Source organism: Mustela nivalis (assembly GCF_964662115.1).
Source record: "Mustela nivalis genome assembly, chromosome: 16".
Classification (NCBI taxonomy): Eukaryota; Metazoa; Chordata; class Mammalia; order Carnivora; family Mustelidae; genus Mustela; species Mustela nivalis.
In genome coordinates this window covers 44,240,919-44,264,428 of record NC_139035.1, presented here as the reverse complement: position 1 = coordinate 44,264,428, position 23,510 = coordinate 44,240,919, and the positions used below count along the sequence as shown (strand labels likewise).

Below are 23,510 nucleotides of genomic sequence, written 5' to 3'. Positions count from 1 at the left end.
GCCAAGGCACAGGAGCCTCATCCCTTGCCACTCTTCCTCTGAAACTGAAGCTAATCCCTTCTTAGTGCTTCTCTCCCTTCTGGCCTGCTTCCTTCGTGTTCCACATCCTCACACCAAACTACCGGCTCCCTGGCTTGGAAGCTTCTCGCAGCCCTTGCCCACAAACGCAACGCCAACACCCTCAGGAAGCAAGGCACCATCGCAACACAGGCCACTTCAGAGTCCCGGAGGGCCAACGTGGAAGGACTCACCCGGAAGGAGGAATGGGGTGGGGACAGGAGGCCGGAAGGAGGGTAGAGGTGACCAGTCTACCTCTCTCCTGAACGTGTCGTGCTCCAGTTCCCCCAGTGTGTCCTCAGTCTCCCTCCATGGGACAGGTGGAGGCGGAAAGCTAGGCATCTCTCAGGACCCAGGCCATTCCAACGGGCAGACGGAGGCCTGAGCACAGCCCCAGCTAGACCTTCCCCCTGGATGCTGGGCTCAGAGCAGACACAGCAGCCCTGCCCTGGGGGGAATCAAAATAATTCCTGGCTTCCCTGCTCCTTGCCACCTCCCACTTGCCACCTCCCCAGCCCTCAGGGGCATAAACAGGGCTTTATTATCTCTAGCCCACCACGTCCTCTGAAAGTGCTGTGAAAGGAATCCCACACAATACTCTTGTTTATTAATAACCACTCAGCCCCCCGCCCCCTGCCCAGGCTTGCTCATTCGCTCACTGCCGGGTCCCCCTCATGCATAATGGAGGAGTTATGTGGTCCATGACACAAGCCAGGCTGTGCTGCTCAGGCTCTGAAGGGATAGACAGAAGTACCAGGCTGGGCCAGGCTCCCCAAGGCAGGGGTGGAAGGAGGAGCAGACCCCCTGGTTAAGACTGGAAGATGTAATCTTCTGTGGGTAGTATCACCCCCACATACGCACACCCTACTCGAACCCAAGCTGGCATGGCAGCAGGTCGTACAAAAAATTATTCGACACCCACCCCACCCACCCAAAGCCCCACAAAGGACGAGGGCTCTCCCAATGTCAACTTCAGCCCATTGGTCCACTTCTGCTCTAGGACCTCAGGACAAAACTCTCTTCTGCTCTACAGCCCGTCGCACATTTGACTGTCACCCCGAGTGTACCCTCGCCTTCTGTCCAGCATCCAAGTCTTCCCAAGACTACGTATCTCCAGTCCCTTCAGCTGCCCCCTGTGCAAAGTCTTCCATTCCCAGCACCATCCTGTTCCCCCTATGATGGCTAAACTTCTGAGGGTCAGGCTTTCTCTTAGAGTGTAAGGCCCAACCCTCCTTTTTTGCTGGTAATGAGCAGACCTTGTTAATGTTCTTCTGGAGGGAAATCTGAAAATGGATCTAAAAGTCTTAAAAATGTTTATGCCCTGGGTTGCCTTGGTGGCTCAGTCCATTGAGCAACTGACTCTTGATTTTGATTCAGGTCATGATCTCAGGGTCATGGAACTGAGCCCCGTGTCGGGCTCCAGGCTCAACATGGAATCTGCTTGAGATTCTCTCTCTCCCTCTGCCCCTCCCCCAGCTTGTGCTTTCTCCCTCTCTCTCAAATAAATTAAATCTTTTTAAAAAAATGTTTATGCCTTTTTTCATAAAATCTACTTCTGAGAGTAGCTCTTGGGTAAAAAATTAAGGATAATGAGAATATGTAAGTCACACAAATCATCAGAATATTGCTTGTAATAGCAAAAAGTTAGAAAAAATCTAGAGACATCACTAGGGGAAATGATGAGCTATGCCATGTCCATGACAGGAAGCAGTATGTGAAAATAAGGGTTTTGGAGCCAGACTACCTGGGTTCAAAATCTGGTTCTGCCATTTACTGGCTGTGTTACTTTGGGCAAGTTATTTAGTCTCTCTGTGCCTCATTCTCTTTATTTGTATAATTGGGGTAATGATAGTATCAGCCTCAAATTACAAAATTCAATGAATGATAATGTCTGAAATATACGGTAAATACTGAAAAAAATTGGATTCTTATTACTATCATAAGTGATGAAATACTATATAGTTATTAAAACAAAATAAGAACCATATTTTAATGATATGAAAGATGATTCAGTGAAAAGAGCGGATTACAAAAATGGAGGAAGAATGGTTCTCTTTGGGTGGTGAAATGATGGGCGATCTGCATTTTTCCCCTTTTACTTATATATTTTTCCTAAATTTTCTGCAAAGAACATAAGCTACTTCCATGAATAAGAAAAGCATGTGTGACAGTCTGGTGTAATCCCCAGCACGGAACACAGGCCAGCCCTGGTTCCAGATGCCGCCCTTCCTCTGGGGAAACTCCGCGTATATCACCTTGCAGCTTCTGACTGAACTTCATGTCCACAACGCAGCCCCCTGGCTCTGGCTCCCTCCTGCCCCACACAGTGCCCCCCCCCCACCTGACTTTCTCCCAGGGGCTACTGTTGAGCCATTTCTCTTGTCTATAATGAACATGGGTTAGTGGACTTGGTAAGACCATGGGAAGGATAGCTGAGAAAGGACCAAGCAGAGCAGAAGGTGTCAGCGCTTTGGTTCAGAGCCAGAACCCCAGGTTGGAGGCAGAGGGAGTCCGTTTTCCATACCAGCAGGATAAGAGAGGGGCTAAGGGAGAGACCAGATTTATTCCATCTTGAACAGGAATAAAAAGAGGTTAGATTCTGAGAAAAATGGGCAAGAATTTAGATGGGAGGGTCGACCCAGAGGACAGGGCTGCCCCACTGCTCTGAAGTTCTCCTGGCTTCTGGAGGCTTCTGTGGAGGCAGCCATATGGGCCCATCCCTCGGAGCCAGCTATGTCACAGCCTCCGTCTCAACTGAGGGAGACAGCCCCAGTGCATGATGGGCAGTGGGGAAGGGCTGGGAGCTAGAGGGGAGGAACACAGTAGGGAGCAGGGAGAGCAGCTGGGGGCTGGTCAGCTTGAATGTGGGTCACATTTGCAGAGGACGGCCCACCAGCACAGGATGGCCGTGGCTGTGCAAACAGCTGGCGTGCCTGTGGGAGAGCTCCATCTCATCCCAGGTCCTAGGCGGGACTCCCCTCCCCCACCCCCTGCAGGCTCACCCCCTGCCACCCACTGCCCTCCCCTGGGAGGACTGGTGTGCCAAGCTCCGCCCACCCGCTCTGTCATACCCAGGAGATCAGCAATACAGTGATCTGGGGGATGGCTGACCTTGCCAGACTGCGGTCAAGGGACTGCATACAGGAATCAAGGGGACAGCGTGGGTCTGGGTAGGCCGAGGCCCTCAGACAGCAGTTCTTAACTGGCTGTTGACTGTCCTGGCGAAGGGTCTAGTTTCCTCTCTGTGTGCATAACCCTCACCTCCCGAGATGGAAAGTGAATTCTATTATAACAGGAAACTTGCAGCATTTTATCCAAAGGATTGAAACAGAACCACATGTGGCCCGTGTCAGAGGAGCTGTAGACACCCTGGCACTGAGTGGGAGAGCACATCAGAGCCCGTCCAGCGCTGAGGCCCCATAGTTTCTATCTTGTAGGCATGACTTACGTCATTAGTGTGGTTCAATACATGTGGGTACTTGTCCTAGTGAAGCTACTGGTGTTGCAGCCCATGTACGTGACGTTGACTGAATGTCTCCCTCCATTTACAGGATGGCATCATTCCGTTTGTGCCTGTGAGAGTGTGTGCCTATGGCTATGTGTTTTGATGTGTGGGTCTCTCAGTCTCAGTGCATGTGTTAGCCCTGGTTTCTGTATGTATGTATATCTACCTTGATGTGTGTACTGTGTCTGTGCTTCTCCTTACGTGCGGGTCTATGTGTGCAGGGCAGAAACAGGAGAGGTCAGGGCATTCCCACAGTCTCCCTGCATTACCAGAACTCTCTCCAGTAAGGAACAACACTAAATGACTCGTCCATCTACAAACCCTACAGGAGCTCCCTGGTCCTGCAGAAGAAAACCCACCTCCCCACCACGGACATCTAGGAAACTCATCAACATCCAGTAATCTGACTACACTTGCTTTTCTCCAAAGGCCTGGAATAGCCCACCCCCATCTCTGCTTTTTAGGTTTCTTTTCCTGGAGTTCCCTAATTCCATTTCTCCTCAACAGAATCCTACTCAACCTCTAAGGCTCAGGGCCAGTGCCACCTCCTCTAGGAAGCCAATTCTGCCCTTCGGCGGGACATGAACATTCTGGCCTCTGGCTTCCAAAGCACATTATGTACATCCCTCACAAAGCACACACCTTGTCCTCCTGTCACTGCAACGATGTGTGCAGTATTTCTTCCCCTACAGGATGACAAATAACATAGTTAGCGACTTCGTCCTGACTTTTGCAGGTCCCAAGATGCCTGGTTCCATATCTGGTACACAGGGACCTGCAGTAAAAGTCTACTGAACTACATGACTTGAGTTTGGCTAACCAGCAAGCTGAACGTGGAAAGAGCAGTCACTGCCCTGGGCAAGCACAAGACACAGGGCTGAGAGTCTCCAGCCCTAGTGTGCTGTAGGGCTAGGAAAAGCCACTTACCCTCCTTGGACTCAGGCTCTGTGTCTGAAGGGGCCTCTTCTAGGAGCAAATTCCAAAGGTCAAAAGGGACAGCTCTGCTAGCTTCCTCCTTCTTGTGAAGCAGTTTCCTAAGAACTGCTCTCAGGGACAGAGCCTCATCTCTCCAAGAGCCTCATCTACGGGGACATTCATGTGCCTGACTGCTGCAGCCAGGAACCATAACCAGGTCCAATGACCAATTTTCCTTTAGCACCTTAACAGGCACACTACCAATCCTAAGGTTCTCTCGCATAGGCTCGGTTTTTGTGCTATAAAGATGCAGCTCACTAGACAGATCTCCAGCCTCTGGAGCTGAGCAAGTCCCTGACTGCTGCTGATGGGGCACAGAGCAAGTAGCACTTTCCAAGACTTGGTGCCAAGAGAAAGATCATCTGAACAAGGAGATGTGGATGCTCACGTTGCCCCTGAAAAACACAGCAGGGTCGCACTCATAACTTGGGGCAATCTACCAGAAAGGTTAAAAAATTTACAGAAGAATTGAGATGACCAAATGTGGTACAACTGGAACTCTCACAGATTGCTGGTAGAAGAATAAACCGGCTCAATCGCTTTGCGAATCAGACAGCGCATACTAAAGCTGAACATGCCGGTGTGGTATGACACAGCAGTATCTCTGGATAGCAGTTATAGATCCATAAAAAGATATGTTCAAAAACGATTATACTCAAATACATAAAGAATCAGAAGAGGCCCTAAATAGCCAAAACAATCCTGAAGAACAACAAATCAGACTCGCATTTCCTGATTCCAAAATTTACTATAAAACTACAATAGTCAAATCAGGGTAGTACTAGCCTGAGGACAGACATATAGACCAGGGGAATAGAACTGAGTCCCAAACATGGGACTTTGATGGCAAATTGATTTTTGACAAGAGTGTTCAATGTGGAAAGAACTGTTTCTCCTCAAGGGAGAAAGAACAGTTTCTTTAACAAATGATGTTGGGATTGCTGGATTTACACATGCAAAACAACTGAATTTGGACCCCTACCTCACACCATATAAAAAAATTAACTCAAAATGGATCAGTCAACAGCCTAACTATAACAGCTAAAGCCATAAAAGTCTTAGAAGAAAACAGGTAAATCTTTATGACCTTGGGTTTGATAATAGGTTCTTACATGTGTCACCAAAAGCATAAGCAAAAAGAGAAAAGAATCAATTAACTGGACTTTGCAAAAATTTAAAACTGTACATCAAAGGACATCATCAAGACAATGGAAAGACAACCTGAAGAATGGAAGAACGTATCTACAAATCACACATCTGGTAAGTATTTAATATCCAGGATCTGCAAAGAATCCCTAAAACTCAACAACAAAAAGACAAACAACCCAAATTTAAAAATGGTCCAAGAACTTGAGTAGACATATCTCCAAAGAAGATAAACAAATGGCCAACACACAAATCTGTTCCTCAAAAAGTTAAACATAAAGTTACTATATGAGCCGGTAATTCCACTCCTAGGTATACACCCCAAATCATGGAAAACAGGGATGCAAACCCGTGCTTATAGACCAGTATTCATCACTGCATTATTCACAATAGTCAAAGGGTAAAAACAACCCAAGTGTGTTGGGGGGGAGTCGGAGTGGCTAAACAAAATGTGGTATATCCATACAATAGAATGTTATCCTGTCACAAAAACAATGGTGTTCCAATACATGCTTCAGTATTGATGAATCTCGAAAACACTATGCCAAGGGAAATAAGCCAGACACAAAGGACAAATCCTGTATGAGTCTAAGTAGAGGAGCTACCCAATGTAGTCAAATTCATAGAGGCAGAAAGTAAATTAGAGGTTACCAGGGGCTGGGGAGCAGGGAATGCGGCGTTGTGCTTGACAGTGAAAAAGTTTATATTTGGGATGATGGAGAAGTCTGGAAATAGATCGTACTGATGGTTGGATAACATTGTGAATATACCAAATACCACTGAATTGTATGTTTTAAATTGTTCAAATGGCAAATTTTATACACACACACACACACATAAACATAAAATACATATATAAAATATATACTATATATAAATATATACTATATATAAATATGATATATATATTTACTGTAATAAAGTTTTTTAAGAAGTCACTACAACATCTTTCGCTGCTTTGCTGTCAAATTCATCAATATTGGACCCCAAAGAAATGATTGTGGGAATAAATGAGACAAAGATATGAAACAGGTTTCAGAAGTGCAATTTCCCGGGACGCCTGGGTGGCTCAGTTGGTTAAGCAGCTGCCTTCAGTTCAGGTCATGATCCCAACGTCCTGGGATCGAGTCCCACGTCGGGCTCCTTGCTCAGCGGGGAGCCTGCTTCTCCCTCTGCCTCTGCCTGCCATTCTGTCTGCCTGTGCTCGCTCGCTCTCCCTCTCTCTCTCTCTCTGATAAATAAATAAAATCTTTAGAAGAAAAAAAAAAAAAAAAAGAAGTGCTGTTTCCCCAGAGGGGCTATTCTTCAAACCTTGGAACGAGTTACTGAGGTGACAGAGTGAGAGAAGATCTATTCTTGACTCTGAAATCCCCTTCCCAGGCCTGGGTGTAAAGTGGGGACAGCGTCAGCAGCCTCCAGCCTAACTCTGAAATCCTCTAAGAGCCAGACTAGCGGCTTGGACCCCCCACCTTCCCTCTGAGACTCTCTAACAGCCTTTAGTCTCACCTCCTTTGCTGCTGACTTCAGCTTTTGAACAAGGAGGGAAAACACCACTACCCAATAGGTCAAAGAGACTCAGGACATTGGCCTAGGGGCTTTGCCCAAAGCTCCCTTGCCAGATTTCCAAAGCCGGCTACAATATTTAACCTTCAAAGGGAAGCCCTGGTCATGAAGTCTACAGCAAGAGATAGGCTATTTAAAAATTTTTTAAACTCAACTCACCAACATAGCTGTTCACCTGGACATCTCACCAGCCTTCCTCCTCCTCATTGTCCCTGAAGATGGAGAACACCCCCTTCCTAGCCAGGTAGATGACTATAATAACCTGTATTCTAACCTTTGTGAAGATGGGGATGCTGTTCTAACCCTATGGGCTCCCCCACTGACCTCCTCTCCAGAAGCTAGGCAACACTATTTTGAGTTAATCATCCCACTGAACGCTCGGGCTATAATTTGAACTTCATCTTAAAATTCCTAAAACGTGTATCTTTCTTTGATTTCCTGGAGTTGTACATAACTCAATAACCATTCACATTATCTTTTTAGTGTATGCCCATAAAGCCTTTTGAGTGATCATTTAAAATAACACACCAGAATTTATACATTTAAATGAGTGACGCCTCTTTCAAAGCCATCCCCTTGGGAGGCTATATCCATATTCCAACAATGCGCCCGCCCATGCTTAGAACATTTCTGTAGCTTCTCTTTTGGAAGAACTTTCAAAGCCTATAGCATATTCTTTTGATGGGCCCCCATGGTGGCAAATTTCATCCCATGAGGGTAGATTTGATTTTTTCCCCCTAAGTTCAAAGATCAAGCCAAAAATGAAAAAGACAGTGTGTGATGCAGTTGGGAATACTGTTTCATGTCAAAAGCAAAGAATGATTATCAAGGAAAGACCTCTGAAGACTATTCCTAGAGAGGATGAAACAAGGTTCTGTGCACTGGCTCCTTAGCAGGAACAAATGTGCAGCGAGGACAGCCCACGTGTGGGTGCGCAAGATCTGGTAACATCATTAAACACAATCAGAAACCACCCCAATGTCACCAATAGACCCACTTGATGTGTCCACTCATGTCACTGTGTCTTGACCAGGGGCTAGGAGCCAGAAACTTTCCTCTAGTGGCTGCTGAATGTCATAGCCTGGAGAGGACATAAGAAGCAAGTTTCCCCCTCTCTCGAAAAAAGACAGGGTCTGGGGAAAAAAAGGGGGGGAGGGGTATGTGTCTGGGGGTGGAGCAATTGGTTAAGCATCTGACTTCAGGTTGTGAGATTGAGCCCCACGCTGGGCTCCGTACTCAGCATGGAGTCTGCGTAAGACTCTCTCCCTTAGGGCACCTGAGTGGCTCAGTCGGTGAAGCATCTGCTCGCAGCTCAGGTCATGATCTCAGGGTCCTGGGACAGAGCCCTGCATCAGACTCTCTGCTCAGCGGGGAGCCTGCTTCACCCTCCCCTCTCCTTCTGGGTTCTCTCTCTCTCTCTCTCAAATAAATAAATAAAATCTTTAAAGAAAAAAAAAAAAGACTCTCTCCCTTCCCCTCTGCTCCTCCCCCCCAAACAAAAAAAAATGTTTAAAAGAAGAAGACAGAGTCTGGCACATCCAAATAAGTGGGTGAAGTCTGGGGGTTCCTCCGCAAGATAACCGTTAAATTATCACGTGACCCAGAAGTTCCACTCCTAGGTATACACCTAAAACAACTAAAGACAGGTGCTCAAAGAAAACCTTGTAAACAAACGTTCGTAACAGCACTAGTCACAAGAAACAGCCCAAATACCCACTCACAGATGATGGAGCAACGAAAAGCCCACGTATTGTGAGATTCCGTTTATATGAAATATCCAGAACGGGCAAGTCGGCAGAGGTACAACGGAAGAGATCTGTGGCGGCTCGGGGCTGGGGGGAAGGGAGGATGGAGAGTGACTGCTTCAAGGGCAGGAGGGTTCTGTCTGGGGTGAGGAAAGTGCTCCGGAACCAGACAGTGACAATGGGGCACGACACTGTGAATGGACTAAATGCCACTGAATTGTACACTTTCAAATGATGACAAAGGTAGACTTCATGTTACATGTACTTTATCACAAAGACGAAGGAGAAAGCAGCAAGCAGAGTTTCCATGCTCGTTCCCGGCAGGAAAGCGGTACGCAGAGGGCAGGGGTGCCAGCCCTGGTTGCGAGCGCTGTCAGGCAGCAGGGTTGAGGCCTTCACAGGGAGAAGAGCCGAGGTGTGGTGCAGGGTGACTGGCTCACACACCAGGGACAATCAACCGTGTGCCCTGGCCCTTCCCCACAGCTGTACTCTCAAGCCCATGATAAACCCTTTTCCACGAGGACTCAACAGAGCCATGTGTGGACAAAGATCCTCTATGGGGACAGGCAGGGCCAGTTCCCGAGATCAAGGCAGCGGAGGCCATTTCTAACACAGCTGGTCTTCCTGTCGACTCTCATCTCTGCCCGCAGCACCAGGACCCTGTGATGAAGGCATCACTGCCATCCCTTCCGGGTCATCAGGGCTGTGAGCCTCTGGGCTGGGGAGGGGGCAGGGAAGGAATATCCTTTCCCTGGAGGTAAGGCTCTTCTCTCCACCAGCAGCGGCTTGTCATGAGGGCAACCCAGGTCACACTCCTCCGCAGGGCCCTGCCCCTCCTTCCCCAACTCCCCAGGAGGGCTCCCCGCGGGGTGCTCCCCAGGCCTCTCTGCATCTCTGGCTCCGGGCTTTGCGGGGGAAACTCACACCCCAGCCAGGCAGCTGAGGCTGGTCCCCAACCACCCGGCCCCCTTGGCAGCCTCTAGCTTAAGGGTATGCTCTCCTCATCTTTGTGTGGTTGGATTTACAAATTCAGAGAACAGAGAAGAAGACGCTTAGCAGCAATTACAAGACTAATAACATTAAGTTCTAAATGGTTATTACAGGCCCAGATCCCTTATTAGTCATGACAGCCAGTGAATTAGGGAAGCAGTGAATAGTAATGCGTATGAAAAATAACTTTAAAAATTCAAAGGTCTCAATCTCAGAGGCTCCGTGCAGCTGCTGGACCTGAGGGCCAGTCTCTGGGAAAGACTGGGAGAGAGAGCCCAGCCGGAGCCTGCGACGTGTAAGGACCGCTCCTGACTCACGGGCCTCCCTCCCACCTCTCTTTCATTCATTCCACAGCAAAGCACAAGTGTTTACTGAGCACCTACTATGTGGCACCTTGGCGCTGAAGGTACAGTGGGGAGGACAGATGTGCCGGTTGGCTGCCTGCTCCTGGCGTCTTCCTGCCCACTGAGGCCAGGAGGAAAGAATGAAGGTTCGGCTGCTGTGGTCAAAGATGGCAGAGCCAAGAAGGACTCACGGGGGTGGGGTGGGTTGTGGAGGCTGGGGGAGGCCCTGCCCAGCTGCCCTGCTGGGGTGGATCTCCATGGGGACGGTGGCACCGAGCGCAGTGATGGGGTTAGAAGACAGTGCCTTCGACCTGCTAGCAGAGGCGGAGTGACGGCTGTTAGAAGACGTCAAACAGGCTGCCAGGAGAAGCAGTGCTCTGAGCGCCTGCGGCGAGACGCCTGGTGGGCTCTGGTGGTCGGGGAGCCAGGGTGTGACCTCTGGAGGGAGTCAGGCTTTGGCCCGGGTCACCCACCTGCCCAGAGCCACATGGGGATGGGGAAGGAGCCACTACAGCTGTCCAGACCCCAGAGTCTGGCTTGCTGCAGGCCACAAAACAGCTCCTGAGACACACACAGGAAAAACCGAGGGGAGGGAGAGAGGAGCCGGAGGAGAGGCAGCTCTGAGAGGCAACTGTCAGCCCGACCACCAGCAGCTGCCCGTTGCCATGACAACACCCTCCTGCGTGGCATCCAGGAATAAATTATTGATCGTGGACACTGCTTCCCCGCCTCCCCGAAGCCCCCAGTGCCCTCTTGGCCGCCACCACTTCTCTCCCCTCCTCCACCTGTTCTGTATTTGCCTGGAAGCTCATCCCTCTGAAACCAAAACAGAAACCCAGAAGGATCACAAGCCCCCCCCCCCCCCCCGCAGCTCCCAGTCTCCTCCCGGCCTCACTGTCTCCCTCGCCATTATGGACCCTTGCTGCTCTGTCCACCCCCGCTCTGGGTGGAACGGGGGCCCCCCACCCCCAACTCATCTGCTGAAGTCCTAACTCCCAGCACCTCAGAACATGACTGAGTTGGGAGACGAGGTATTTCAAAGCGGTAATTAAAATTAAGGTGAGTGAGGTCATTAGGGTTGGCCCGAATCCAATGTCGCTGGCGTCCTTATGTGGAGGGAAGATCCGGACAGAGATGTGCCCAGAGGGAAGACCATGTGAGGACACGGGGTAAGACAACCCTCTACAAGCCAAAGAGAGAAGCTTCAGAAGAAGCCAACCCTGCTGATCCTTTGATCTTGGGACTTCCAGCTTCCAAGACTTTGAGGAAATAAATTTCTGTTGGTTTAAGCCACCCAGTCTGTGGTTCTTTGTTATGACGGCCGGAGCCAACTAATCAATACCCCACCCAAGCAGGCCCTCTGAGAGCCTGCTGTCATTCTGTGCGGTGCCCAAATAGCCCGGAACACATCATCTCAGCAGCAGGGACAGAGGACTGTGAGGTCACTGGTCTTCACACACAGTGGGCTTCAGGGGCCTGGGGCTGGTAGGCAGGGCACGTGAGAGGCAGGCCAGCTCAGCTGGAAAGCAGCCAGGAGAACTGGAGCTGGGGAGTCAGGGGCAGGGGGTGCAGGAAACGGTGGTTCTGGGTTCCTCCGCTCGGGAGGACCAGAGCACACTCGCCCCACTCCTCGGGGTCCAATCCCTACCCTATGAGAATCCACAGCTGAATGAAGGCAGGACGTGTGTGAGACATGGGATGAGAAGGGCTAGAAGCAGCCAAGGCCCCTTGCCCAAGGTGGGTGGACGTCAGGGCCTAGTCTGAGAAAGAGGGAGCACCTGTGATCCGGAACCCAGTACAGAGGGGAGATCTGTAAGTCACTCGATAAGCACTGGGGGAGGATGTGGAGAAATGGGAATCCTCCAGCATGGCTGCTGGGAACATTAAAAAGGTGCACCTGTGGGGAGAACAGTTGGGTAGTTCCTCACAGATTAAACACAGAATGACCCTAGGGCCCTACAATTCCACTACCACGTAGGCACCCGAAAGATTGAAAACAGGTACTCGGATAAGCATGGGTGCACATAACACACATTTTCACAGCAGCACTATTCACAAGAGCCAAAAGGTAGAAAGAACCCGAAAGTCCATCAGTAGGTGAAGAGAGAAACAGCCCGTGGTCTATCCCCACAATGGGATAGTATTTGGCCATAAAAAGGAACGCAGTCCCGACACCTATTACAACACGGATTAGTGAAAACTAAGTGAAAGGAGCCAGACACAAAAGGCCTCACAGTGTATGATTTCCTCCCTACGAGATGTCCAAAACAGACAAACCCATACACACGGCACGTGCGCGTTTGCTGGCGGGGGCGGGGGGGGGGGTGGGAGCAGAGGAAGGGGACGGGGAGCAATGGTCTGATGGATATGGGGGTGATGAACATGTTTTGAAACTAGACAGAGATGGTGGTCCCACAACACTGTGACTCTACCAAAGGTCACTGAACTCTTCACTTTAAAATCATGAACTTTATGTCATACAAATTGCACCTGAGTACGTTTTTTTAGGCTAAGCACTAGGTGTATGGGAGGTCATTCTAGCCTATCTTTGGTATGTTTGACAGACATTTACACACACACACATACACACCCGTCTGCAACTCCCCTTGGCACTTTTGTGGCCATCCCCATCAGGCCAGCCCTCCTTCTGTCCTTGACGCCCAGCTTCCCCTGCGAAGCTCTGTCTGCAACAGCTCATGGTGGCTCTCCCACCTTGACTCCTCACTGCTGACAGAGAACAACGATTACAATTACCTCATCACGTCCTTGTGAAGGTTAACAAGACAAACACACACACAAGGCCCGACAGAAATGGTCTCAAACAAACATTCTCCTTCTACTTCTCCCTCTAAAATGTGTTCATGGCCAGTCCCAGTTACAGGGTTTCCATTTCCGCTACCTCACTGGGTGGTCCCACAGTACCTGCTGTGCGGCCAGTCGTTCCAAGGAGCAGAGATTCTGGGTCTCGCTGAAGAGGCACTGGGGCCCCAAGCAGCAAAGGCTGGAGGGTGAGGTCAAGGCTGAGCTCACGAGCGAGGCCAGGTTGGAACTGCGTCTCTCTTCTAAGCACTTTGGAGCAGCCCTGGCCTCTTTCCTTCCAGTTCTTGAGTGTAACTGGGTTTGATTTTCATCCTGGAATTCAACCCTCCACAATGAGGGATCACTCCATCTCCCCCTACTCAACAGAGGCCCTAGCCCTGAGATTAGAGGTCTCTTCCCCCTTCCTCCTCCCTCAGCTTCCTTAGTCCTAAAGACCTCTCTCCTTTCCCTCCATGTGTTAAAATATCGGTCTTTTTTTAAAAGATTTTATTTATTCAATTGACAGACAGAGATCACAAGTAGGCAGAGAGGCAGGCAGAGAGAGAGAGAGGGGGAAGCAGGCTCCCCACTGAGCAGAGAGCCCGATGTGGGGCTCGATCCCAGGACCCTGGGATCATGACCTGAGCTGAAGGCAGAGGCTTTAACCCACTGAGCCACCCAGGTGTCCCAAAATATCGATCTTTTAATGATTTTATTTATTTATTTGAGAGAGCGAGAGCAATAGAGAACACAAGTTAGGCAGAGAACAGAGGCAAGAGGAGACGCAGACTCCCCACTGAGCAGGGAGGCCAATGCGGGACTCGATCCCAGGACTCTGGGTTTGCAACTTGAGCTGAAGGCAGACGCCTAACCAACTGAATCACCCAGGCACTCCTCAAAATACTGATTTTTTTAAGGTCCACCTTAAAGCCCGTCTTTTCCACAAAGCCTACCCCAGGCTCTAGTCAATAACGGTCTTTCTCGATCCTCATCCCATCGCCGTCCACCCACTGGTTCCCAGTTAGACTCAGTCATGTCTGAGCGTGGAATGGCATTCTTGAGTCTTTTTCACACATGCAGATCTCACTCCTACGTTGAGATTATCAACCTGAGGAAGGGACTCAGGCTCATGCACATGCTCTGTCAAGGGCGAATGCTGAGCCGGGGCAGCAGGAAAAGCCCATTGCTGGAGTCAGGCAGGCTGAGCATGGCCTAGCCCCACCCCTCACGCACTGACTGAGCCTGAGTCCCAGCTCCCGGCCGGAGTTCTCCCCGCGCTGTAAGGAAGCTCCGACGGGCTTGCCCCGTGTGAAGCAGGAGAGAATGTAACCCACGACTGTGAGAGCAAGTGCTGCGTGACTGTTTGGCGAGTTGGGTGCCTGTGCTGTGCACCACCCTCCAGGACTCCAGCTTCTCTGAAGGTGGTGGTGGTGGGGGGCGGTCTGGAAGAGCAGCTGACAGCCGAGGGAGGTCCTGTGAGGCTCCAGGCTCCGATGGAAAAGCTTCACACCAAGGGCTCATCAGGGCGCTGAATGGCTCCTGCTCAGACAGGGTTGGGAGGAGATGCTGGAGGGGTAAAGATTAAGGCTTCTGGCTAAATACATCGTCTCCTGATGGTCTCCTGCCAGGAGACAGGAGCAGAAATGCCCTGGATCGGGCAGATCTGTGCGAAACTGGGACTGTGATTCCTTGGGTCACTGAGATGAACACATCCCTAGGGGAGGGCTGACTGGCCTAGAAGAACACCGGAGGACAGCAAAGTGAAAGCAGACACTGTCCTCAGAAGGAGCAACCAGAGGGTTAATCCCAGATGGGCACATGCCCACCTGTCCAAGGATCCCTCCCTTCCTCACAGGGCGACATCTGCTGGGAATCCGTAGGCCGTCCCCGCACTGCGAGTAATTAGGTCAGCTTAGAGGATTTCCCAGGTCAGGAGGGTGGGAGGCGGTGACCCAACCAGCCCCAGTGTCCATCAACCACCAGCAGAACGGGCCTCTTCCCCCCACGACAGGCAGCCACCTACTGAGTGTTGACCAAAAAATGAAGGAGCCTGGTGTGGGGGAAGAGGAAGAAGGTAAGGACACCCACATGCAAGCCCTCCTGTTCACAGGCCCCCTGGACGAGCCCCCTGCCCCAGGAATGGGATGAACGAGAGAGAGAGAGAGAGAGAGAGAGCTCTTAAGGCGTCTGGCTCTTGCTGAGTCTCTGAGGTCAGACAGAAAAGCTGGAGGGTGGCAGGAGGGAACAGTCAGCCTCTTGGCTGTCAGGGAACAATCCAGCTGCGAGATTATGCTCATGGTCAAGTCTGGGTTTCAGAGAGAGTCAGGAAGCTTGCCTGGAGCCTTGTGGAAGAAAGAGCAGAAAAGAAGCCGATCAGCTCTCCTGCAGCCTGGGCCTGTCTCTCTCCAGCCCTTCTCCCATCACGGGGATGGGGGCCGGGGGGGCAGAGTGGGGAGCTCCCCACTGCCAACAGAGATCCAGGAGTGTGCCCACCAGACCCTAGGGGTGGGAGTAGCAGGCAGAAAGGGCGTGTCCTGAGAAACCCCGCTGAGAAACTCATTCACACCCTCGCCATGGGGGATTCCCTTCCCCCTTCTCACTCTCCAAGTGGGCACGCCAAGAGCATCAGAGACTTCTCTCAACTTGTCAGTGAAACATGGAGGAGCTGGCACGGGTTTGACACAACACCAGGAGGTATGGGCTGTGTGTGGACAGCTGTGTTCGGGACACGTATGTACACAGCAAATGTCTCCCCTAGACAGGAACAGAGGACAAAGGAGTGGCTCAGGGTTATACACCCTTCATGTATGAAGCTTCAACTGGCTTCATTTAATGCACCCCAAAAGAACAAGGGGGGCTAGTGACTGAGCCCTGCTAGAGAGAGATGCAGAAAGGTCTCTGCTGGGGCTCCGGGAAGCCAATCAAGCCTAAACGGAGTAAATGGGACACACACACACACACACACACACACACACACTGGAAATGACCAAAGTTGAAAAGGATTAGCATAAAAATATAAGCTAATGTGATTGTGGGACACTAAAAGCAATCAATTATCTGCAGTAAATGTTCAGGCGGAGGACAGCTTACTTCTGAGCCTGAGTGCATTCTAGGTTACCCACTTCTGATATGGACTCCAAGTATATGAAAGCATTTGCTTTCAGCCTCAGCAAAACACAAATGAGGAAGGTTAATCTGCGTAAAAATAAATGACATCCAATAGATTGCTCCTAAACCTAAACCAAATGTAGGTCGTAGATTATCTGCGGTTGGGGCTTTCTGTAGCACTGCTTCCCATCTGCTAAGGTGGTCCTCTAAGCAGCGAGCCAGACTTCTAGGAAGAGGCACATAGACAGTGTCCACCGATGGGGCAGAGGAGGCTTTGGCCAAAGCGAGGCCACAGGTGTGTCCACAGCCCAAGTCCAAGGGCCTTTCCTCCAGAAGAGGCCTTCAGCACCTCTTCCAAAGTTGCTGTCCTCTCCCCAACAAACATGTAACTAAAATTATGCTGCCACACCAGCTAGCTCACCCAAGCCTGGTGAGAGTCCTCATGGGGCCACAGCAGTGTTCCTGGGGGGCCCTAGAACCAGGCCACAAATTCATCCATCTACAGACTGACCTTTAGCAAAGACAACTTCTAGCTGGTGGGAGAGGGGGGTGGGGGTCCTGTCCATGTGCCCACCCTGGTTTCTGAGCCCCACTGGCAGGTTCCAACCAGGAGGCCAACAGAGCAGGCCATCACCTAAGCCATTGGGCCAACTTAAACACTTAAATTGGCCTCTGTTTAAACATACCCTAGGACATAGGACTCCATCCTTGGGGGCTTCTGATACCTCTATTTGGGGGCAACTCTAATAGCTCGGGTGACGTCTAATGCCCCTTCCTACTCTACCATCTGGTGGTTCGAACAGACAGTTCTTGGGTACACTCGACACAGAGCTGCTCTCTGATTGTAGTTCTGATATCTGGACTTTGAACGTGTCTCATCCTATTTCCAACAGTCTGCGGAGAAGGAGAGACCCGGCGTCCCCTTACCCTCAGCCAGACAATTATACTCTCCTGCTCTTCATCATGGTTTCAGACCCTGCACCATTCTAGAATCCCAGGGTGTTAGAGCCAGAGGGACTCTCAGAGATCCTTCTGGTTAATGCTTTCCATCCTTTATCCTGTGATCACCCTAAGGAAATATTAACAAAATTTGGTTATTTTTGCACGTTTTTAAGTTGAAATTATAATTTTTATCAAGTGTAGCTTTAATGCAATCTTTAACAGTGGTTATCACGTGCATAAATTCAACTATCCTGGAGCGCCTGGGTGGCTTAGTTGGTTAAACGTCTGCCTTCGGCTCAGGTCATGATCCCAGGGTCCTGGAATCCAGCCCCGCATCAGGCGCTCTGCCTGCCTCTCTTCCTACTTGTGATCTTTCTCTCTGTCAAATAAATAAATAAAATATTTTTTAAAAAACTCAACTATCCCCCTCATTCAGCAAGTGGCACATACTGTCCAATTTAGTTCAGGTTAGAGAAGAAGCAGCGTGATCCGTTAACACGTTTGTAGATGTCATATTACATCACGTCAGCCCTGGGGATCCAATTCCATTAAAATAATTTAATCAAATGTTAAAGTATAAAAATAGTCAAAAGCTGCTCTCACACTCTGAAGCTGGAAATTCTTATCCTTAGTGCTTTGGAAGTTTTAGATTTTCTTTCTAAAAGAGAGAAGCTTTCAGAGTGATTTACGGGCCCTTCTCTGTTACAGGTGTGAATCATGTTTATTCCCTGTGAATGAAAATCCACTTTAAGGATAACGATCACTTTTCTGAATACTAGAGACATCTTGATGTGCTATATAAAAATTCTGGTCCAATGAATACAATCTGGTAACCATAATGTTCATGCAAATTGGCAGAATTATTATTATTATCATTGTGCTCCTCGTTAACTCTATGAAGTTCCATATGTCTCCCATCTCCGTTCGTGGCTCATTATGGATGAACTAAACAATAGATGGCTGAGAAGAAAAGCAAACTAACACCAAAAGGCCAAAACCGGTCCTGTGGTCAGTGAGTACTCGGCCCAGAGCAAACCACCTGATCTCCTTGAACTCCTCATCCCTCACACACTAGGACAGCCCCAATCCATTTCATATTAAGGAGCGGGAAATGGAATAAAGGTCGTAATCAACTGAGCAGCAGTCTGATGCCATTTCAGCCCTTGGAGAACCCCCAGAGCTTCAGAATCACAGGCTGGGAAAGGAGTCTTGTTTAACCATCACCTCACTTAGGGATGCACTGAATTTTCTTTTCTTTTCCTTTCCCTTTCCTTTTCTTTTTCTTTTCTTAGATTTTATTTATTTATTTGTCAGAGAAAGAGAGAGAGGGAGCGCACAGGCAGGGAGAACATGAGGCAGAGGGAGAAGCAGGTTCCCCACTGAGCAAGGAGCCCGATGTGGGGCTGGATCCCAGAACCCTGGGATCATGACCTGAGCCAAAGGCAGACGCTTAACTGACTGAGTCACACAGGCGTCCCCTGCGCTGAACTTTATTACGAAGAAATCAAGGCCTAGAGTGAAGACCCAGTGGAGGTCACCGGGTACATCAGAGCGGAGCAAGGGCTGGTATCCAGGAGCCTGACTGAGCGCTCTCTTTTCACTGTGCACTCAGAGCGCGTTCAAGGCTAAGACAAGGGATCAGCAAGGACAAGGTGAGGGAAATAGGGCCCCAGCACTCGGACTGTGTCCTGTTTGCCTGCATACCCCGCCCAGTGCCAGGCCCAGCTCTTTGCCCATAGGAGATACATGCTCACTGGATGAATAAACGGATGAAACTGTAGCAGGGTCAGGATCTGTGTTCCTGGTGCCCCTCCCGCCCCCCGCCAGCACCCCGAGTCATGCAGGGCCGGCTCCTGTTCCCTTTCCATAAAGCTGGGACAGTTTCCGTCTTGACGGGAAAACTGGGCCTCATCACCCAGCTGCTGGCAGTGCCCAGGGGACAGGTGACCAGGACATCAGCAATGTGTCTGCCTCGCTGGGCTGGGAGTCAGGAGACCTGGGCTGGATCCCAGCTCCGCAACCAAAGAGTACTCAGACCATTACTGTTTCCATTCAGGCCCTGACCTGGTCTGTTCGGGCTACTATGACAAAATGCCAGACTGCACGCCTTGTCGACTAAAGAACTTGACTTCTCGTGGTTCTGGAGCTGGAAGTCCAGGCTCAGGGTGTCAGCGTGATCTGGTTCCACAACGGCCCTCTTCTGGGCTGTAGACTTCGGACTCCTCACTGTGTCCTGACTTCATGGAAGGGACGACCTGGCTTTCTAGGCACTTCTTCGTAATTGCAACTATCTCCTGTGCGAGAGCTCTGCCCTCACGACCTACCCACCCCTCAAAGGCCCCACCTTCTAGTACATCACCTTGGGTATATGCGTTTTGGGGGGTTATAAACATCTAGGTCACAGCAGTCCCTCACCTCCAAAATGACAGAATTGATCCAGTGAGTCTCCAAGTGTGGTCGGACCGAGCAAGAGCAGCCTCAACTGCAAACTTGACAGAGATGCACCTTCTTGGGTGCACCCCAGGCCTCCTGACTCAGAAACCGTGGGAGTGAGGCCCCCCACTGTGTTCTGACATGCCCTCCGGGGAACTCTAATGCAGGTTAACTTCTGAGCATTGCAGATTAGCCTGCCTTTCAGATCCCCTGTGGCTCTGACAGTTCTGGCCTGGCCTGCAAAAGGAGGAGACGATGGAGATCTTCACGACGGTGACGGTCGCTGCAGCAAACACCTGCTGACCCTGGCCAGCACCAGATACTCCTCTGAGCACTTCACTTCAGATCATTCCATGCCCAGCAGATCTCGGTAGGCAGGCTCAGACACAAATGGTTGAGGCTGACAAGCCCAGGGGTAAGGCCACATCTTCTCACCCAGTGGCTGCCGCCCTCTGAGCCTCGTTCAGAGGCCCAGAATGCGAGTCTATGAAACAGGCCAGAGGTAGACACCATTTCAGATGTGTGCACACACACACAGCCTGTCCCCAGGCCAACTGGTCTCCCTGGGGACACACCTGCCCCCAGACACTCCAGAACTCTCATCCCAACGTGTCAAACCCGACTTCTGTATCTTGAACAATGCAGGTTGTTCAATAAATCATGGCCTGTGTGGCATTACCGCTGATTATTTGACTTAATAGCAGTGAGGGCAGGGGTGATAGTGTTTCCGAGTGGTAGGTGAAGGCTCAGAAGCTGGGCTGCAGCCTAGCAGCAATGAAACGTCCTGGGACAGGGGCAAAGGACCCTCTGGGCCTGTCCCCTGACCTTATCCCTTCAGTCCCCTATAGCCGGTGTTAGCAACAACACTCAAATTAGAACAAGACCAACTGAAAACACACACATAAAATCTTAACGGTTGTCATTTCCAAGTGATCGGGCTTTCTGGTTTATGGGTTGTTTTGTTTTTGTTTTTGTTTTTAAATTCTACAACTTTTACCTTTATAACCGGAAAACTAATGTTTAAGAAATAAAAAGTATGGATTTGTGCACTTTACTATATGTTTTACTTTAATGAAAATTACTGAAAAACTTACGACAAAGGGGATTGCCTCCAACTCACTGAGTCCCTGCCGACCTAAGACAGGGTTAATTCCTGGTGACAGGGAGCGGGTAAATTCTCCAGGATGAACTTTTCCCTCTGAGTCTCTCAGGGTGTCCCTCTGGGAGATGGGGAAACTGTCACTGCTTCCAGAGGGTTCATGGGCAGACAAAAAGACAGTCAGAGGTGAGTCCCCAAACTGCTCTTTACCCCATCTTTGAATTCATGTTCTTATCAGCAGCCTAACTCTGACCAACATGGTCAAACTCCTCTACCCCTAGAGATTTTGTGAGCTTTCGCCCCAGGAGGGGAGAGACAGACACACCTGACAACTGCCCCCGATCCTTGCTCCCCAAGCCTACTGCTCACAGGGAAAGAAGCAAAGCAGAAGGCAGCCCTGCCTTCAAGGGGAGATGGAAGTGCATCCAATATGGAGCCAGGAGGGGTCACTCATAACCTACTGGGTTTGCAGAATTTTCTGGAAAGAATGGGTCACAGTGGATGGGGAGAGGCAGTGGGGAGTCAAGTCCTCTATAACCCCTAGTCTTGCCAAGAACACCAGTGGATGAGGAGACATAAGGGAAAGGAAGCTGGTGAATTCTCAGGGAAAGGGCCAGTGGGGACACCCCTCCCCCAGCTTACACAGCCCAGAGCAAGTCAGCAGCCCCATGGTAATAAAAGAATTCAGCCTGACCCCCCTTCCTCCCTCCTGTCTCATGCTGGCATCTTGGGTAAGAGGACAGAGGGGTGTCGGGCAGCAAAGGTATTCTGCAAATAGACAGATGGTGAGAAAATTCTGCTACCAATTAGGAGGCTGGGTTCTGCTCCCGGCTTTGCTGTTGGGTCGCTGCACAGCTGTAAGTGAGGTCCCTCCCCAGGCTTCACTTTCTCCTCTGCAAAATGGGGGGCTTGACATAACTTAGGGAGTCCCAAAGTCTCCCTAAGCTCAGACATGAGATACTAAGGGCTTTGTCATAACCAAGAAATCTCGGCTGCTCAGGCCTGTACATCTCTTACTCTAGCAGGGGAATATGGTCTCTGCCTAGAGTTACAGTGGACTTTATGGCTGGAAGAGTCCTCAGCACTCAGGTAGCACAGAGGTTAAGAGCTCCATCACATGAAATCTGGTTGGAATCAGACGGATCTGATCTGAAGCCCCACTGCACAGTTAGTAGAGACCTTGGGGAAAAGCAACTCAAGTACTTGGGCTTCACTTTCTTGTGAAATAAGGCTACTGATGATACATCATATAAATGAAGTGTGGAGTGGGGCAGCTGTGTGGCTCCGTTGGTTAAGCAGCTGCCTTCGGCTCGGGTCATGATCCTAGAGTCCTGGGATCAAGCCCCACATCAGGCTCCCGGCTCCGTGGGGAGTCTGCTTCTCCCTCTGAACTCCCTTCTCACGTCTCTCTCTCTCTCTCTCAAATAAATAAATAAAATCTTTAAAAAAAAAATAGATGAGTGTGGAGTAAGACAATATTTATTAAAAGCCCTTAGCGCATTGCCCAGCATGTAGTAAGCTCTGACCGCCTGGAGACTGCCGTCATTCTAATCCCCCTCTCCTTGTTACGACCATTGCTGCTATGACAATAGCCAGGCGTGGGAGAGGTGACAGGCCACTCGTGCCTAGAACACAGCACACTTCCTGTCCCACTGCTAATGAGGTTGATAACCATGGTCCCTTTACACATCTCTGCAAGAAGAAAACCACAGGGCCTCCTAGTTGTCTCAACCCAGAACCAAGCGCCATGGGAAAAGGAGGTCTCTTCCTATTCAGGAAGCTTTCTTTATACCTCTCCCCCCTTCTTCTCTTACACACACACACACACATGCACACACACACACGCAGAGCCAGCGGTCTTCCGTCAGTACCACGGAGAATTCTAGGATAGACTGGGGCAAAGGTTGAGCAGGTGCCAGCTCCCCAGCTGTGTCTGAATATCGGGCTCAGAGTAGCCCACACAAAACAAACAGAAAATGAACAAGAAAGCTAGCCAGCAGCCACACAACCAGTGATGATGCAAGAAGACAATGGGTTCTTCCCAGGCCTGGCCACCAAGTCCCGTGGCTGTTGAGACCAGGACTTGAAACCCAGCCAGGGTGGGGGTGGGGTGGGGTGGGGTGCAGTGATGGTCACATGGTATTCTGGACCAGAGCTGCTTGAGCTGGAAGAGGTCTTGTGTTGGGTGGATTGCTCTCCATCCCCCACCTAGAGATCCCGGGCTGCCTTATGCGACACCATCTGAGACCTGAATCACAGGAGAAGCTCAGGAGAGAGCCAGACTAGGAATCCACAGGCTAAGAGTCAGGAGGTGGATAACCAGCCTTGGCTCTGCCTTGATTCATGTCACTTCCTTAATGGGCCACTCACCTCTCTGTGCTTTGATTTCCTCACCTGGAAGTGCTGTATTGCCTAAAAGTGATATATTAACTTGGTGTGGCCAGGGGTATGATAAAGATACAATTAGGTCAGACGAAGCAAAACGAAGGGACTGAAATGGAGAAAGGGACTCTCATTCCCTGTCCTGAGATGTGCCTCTCACATCTCTTACTGCTTTGCTGACCGACCCTGTGTTGGCTTCCGCACCACTTCTGAGCCTCCCTTCCTCCCTCCTGTCCTTTTTCCCTATGGGTTTGGCCAGCAGGAAATTTGGTCTTGAGGATAACTAGACTGTCCTTTTCTTCTCATCTCTGCCCCCTCCCCTTGGAGGCACTCCCTAAGGAGCTTGCTGGAGCAGAGAAAGAGCAAGAGCTCCCTCTTTCCAGGGTCCCCCACACCCCTCCTTCCTCGCAGTCTTCCAGGTA

The 23,510-nt window shown here is 50.3% G+C and overlaps 1 protein-coding gene across 18 annotated transcripts in view; it reads right to left on the bottom strand.

The window, feature by feature from the left end:
• Nucleotides 1–23,510, bottom strand: part of NFASC (neurofascin) — a 175,899-nt gene that overhangs the window by 137,949 nt on the left and 14,440 nt on the right. The window contains exon 1 of one of the 18 annotated variants that reach the window (XM_082703884.1): nt 252–270. The exons of the other annotated variants lie outside the window; for them this stretch is intronic. The gene's annotated coding sequence lies outside the window, so the exon portion shown is untranslated. Of the gene's footprint in view, nt 1–251; nt 271–23,510 lie in introns of those variants that run through there. 18 annotated transcript variants of the gene reach the window in all.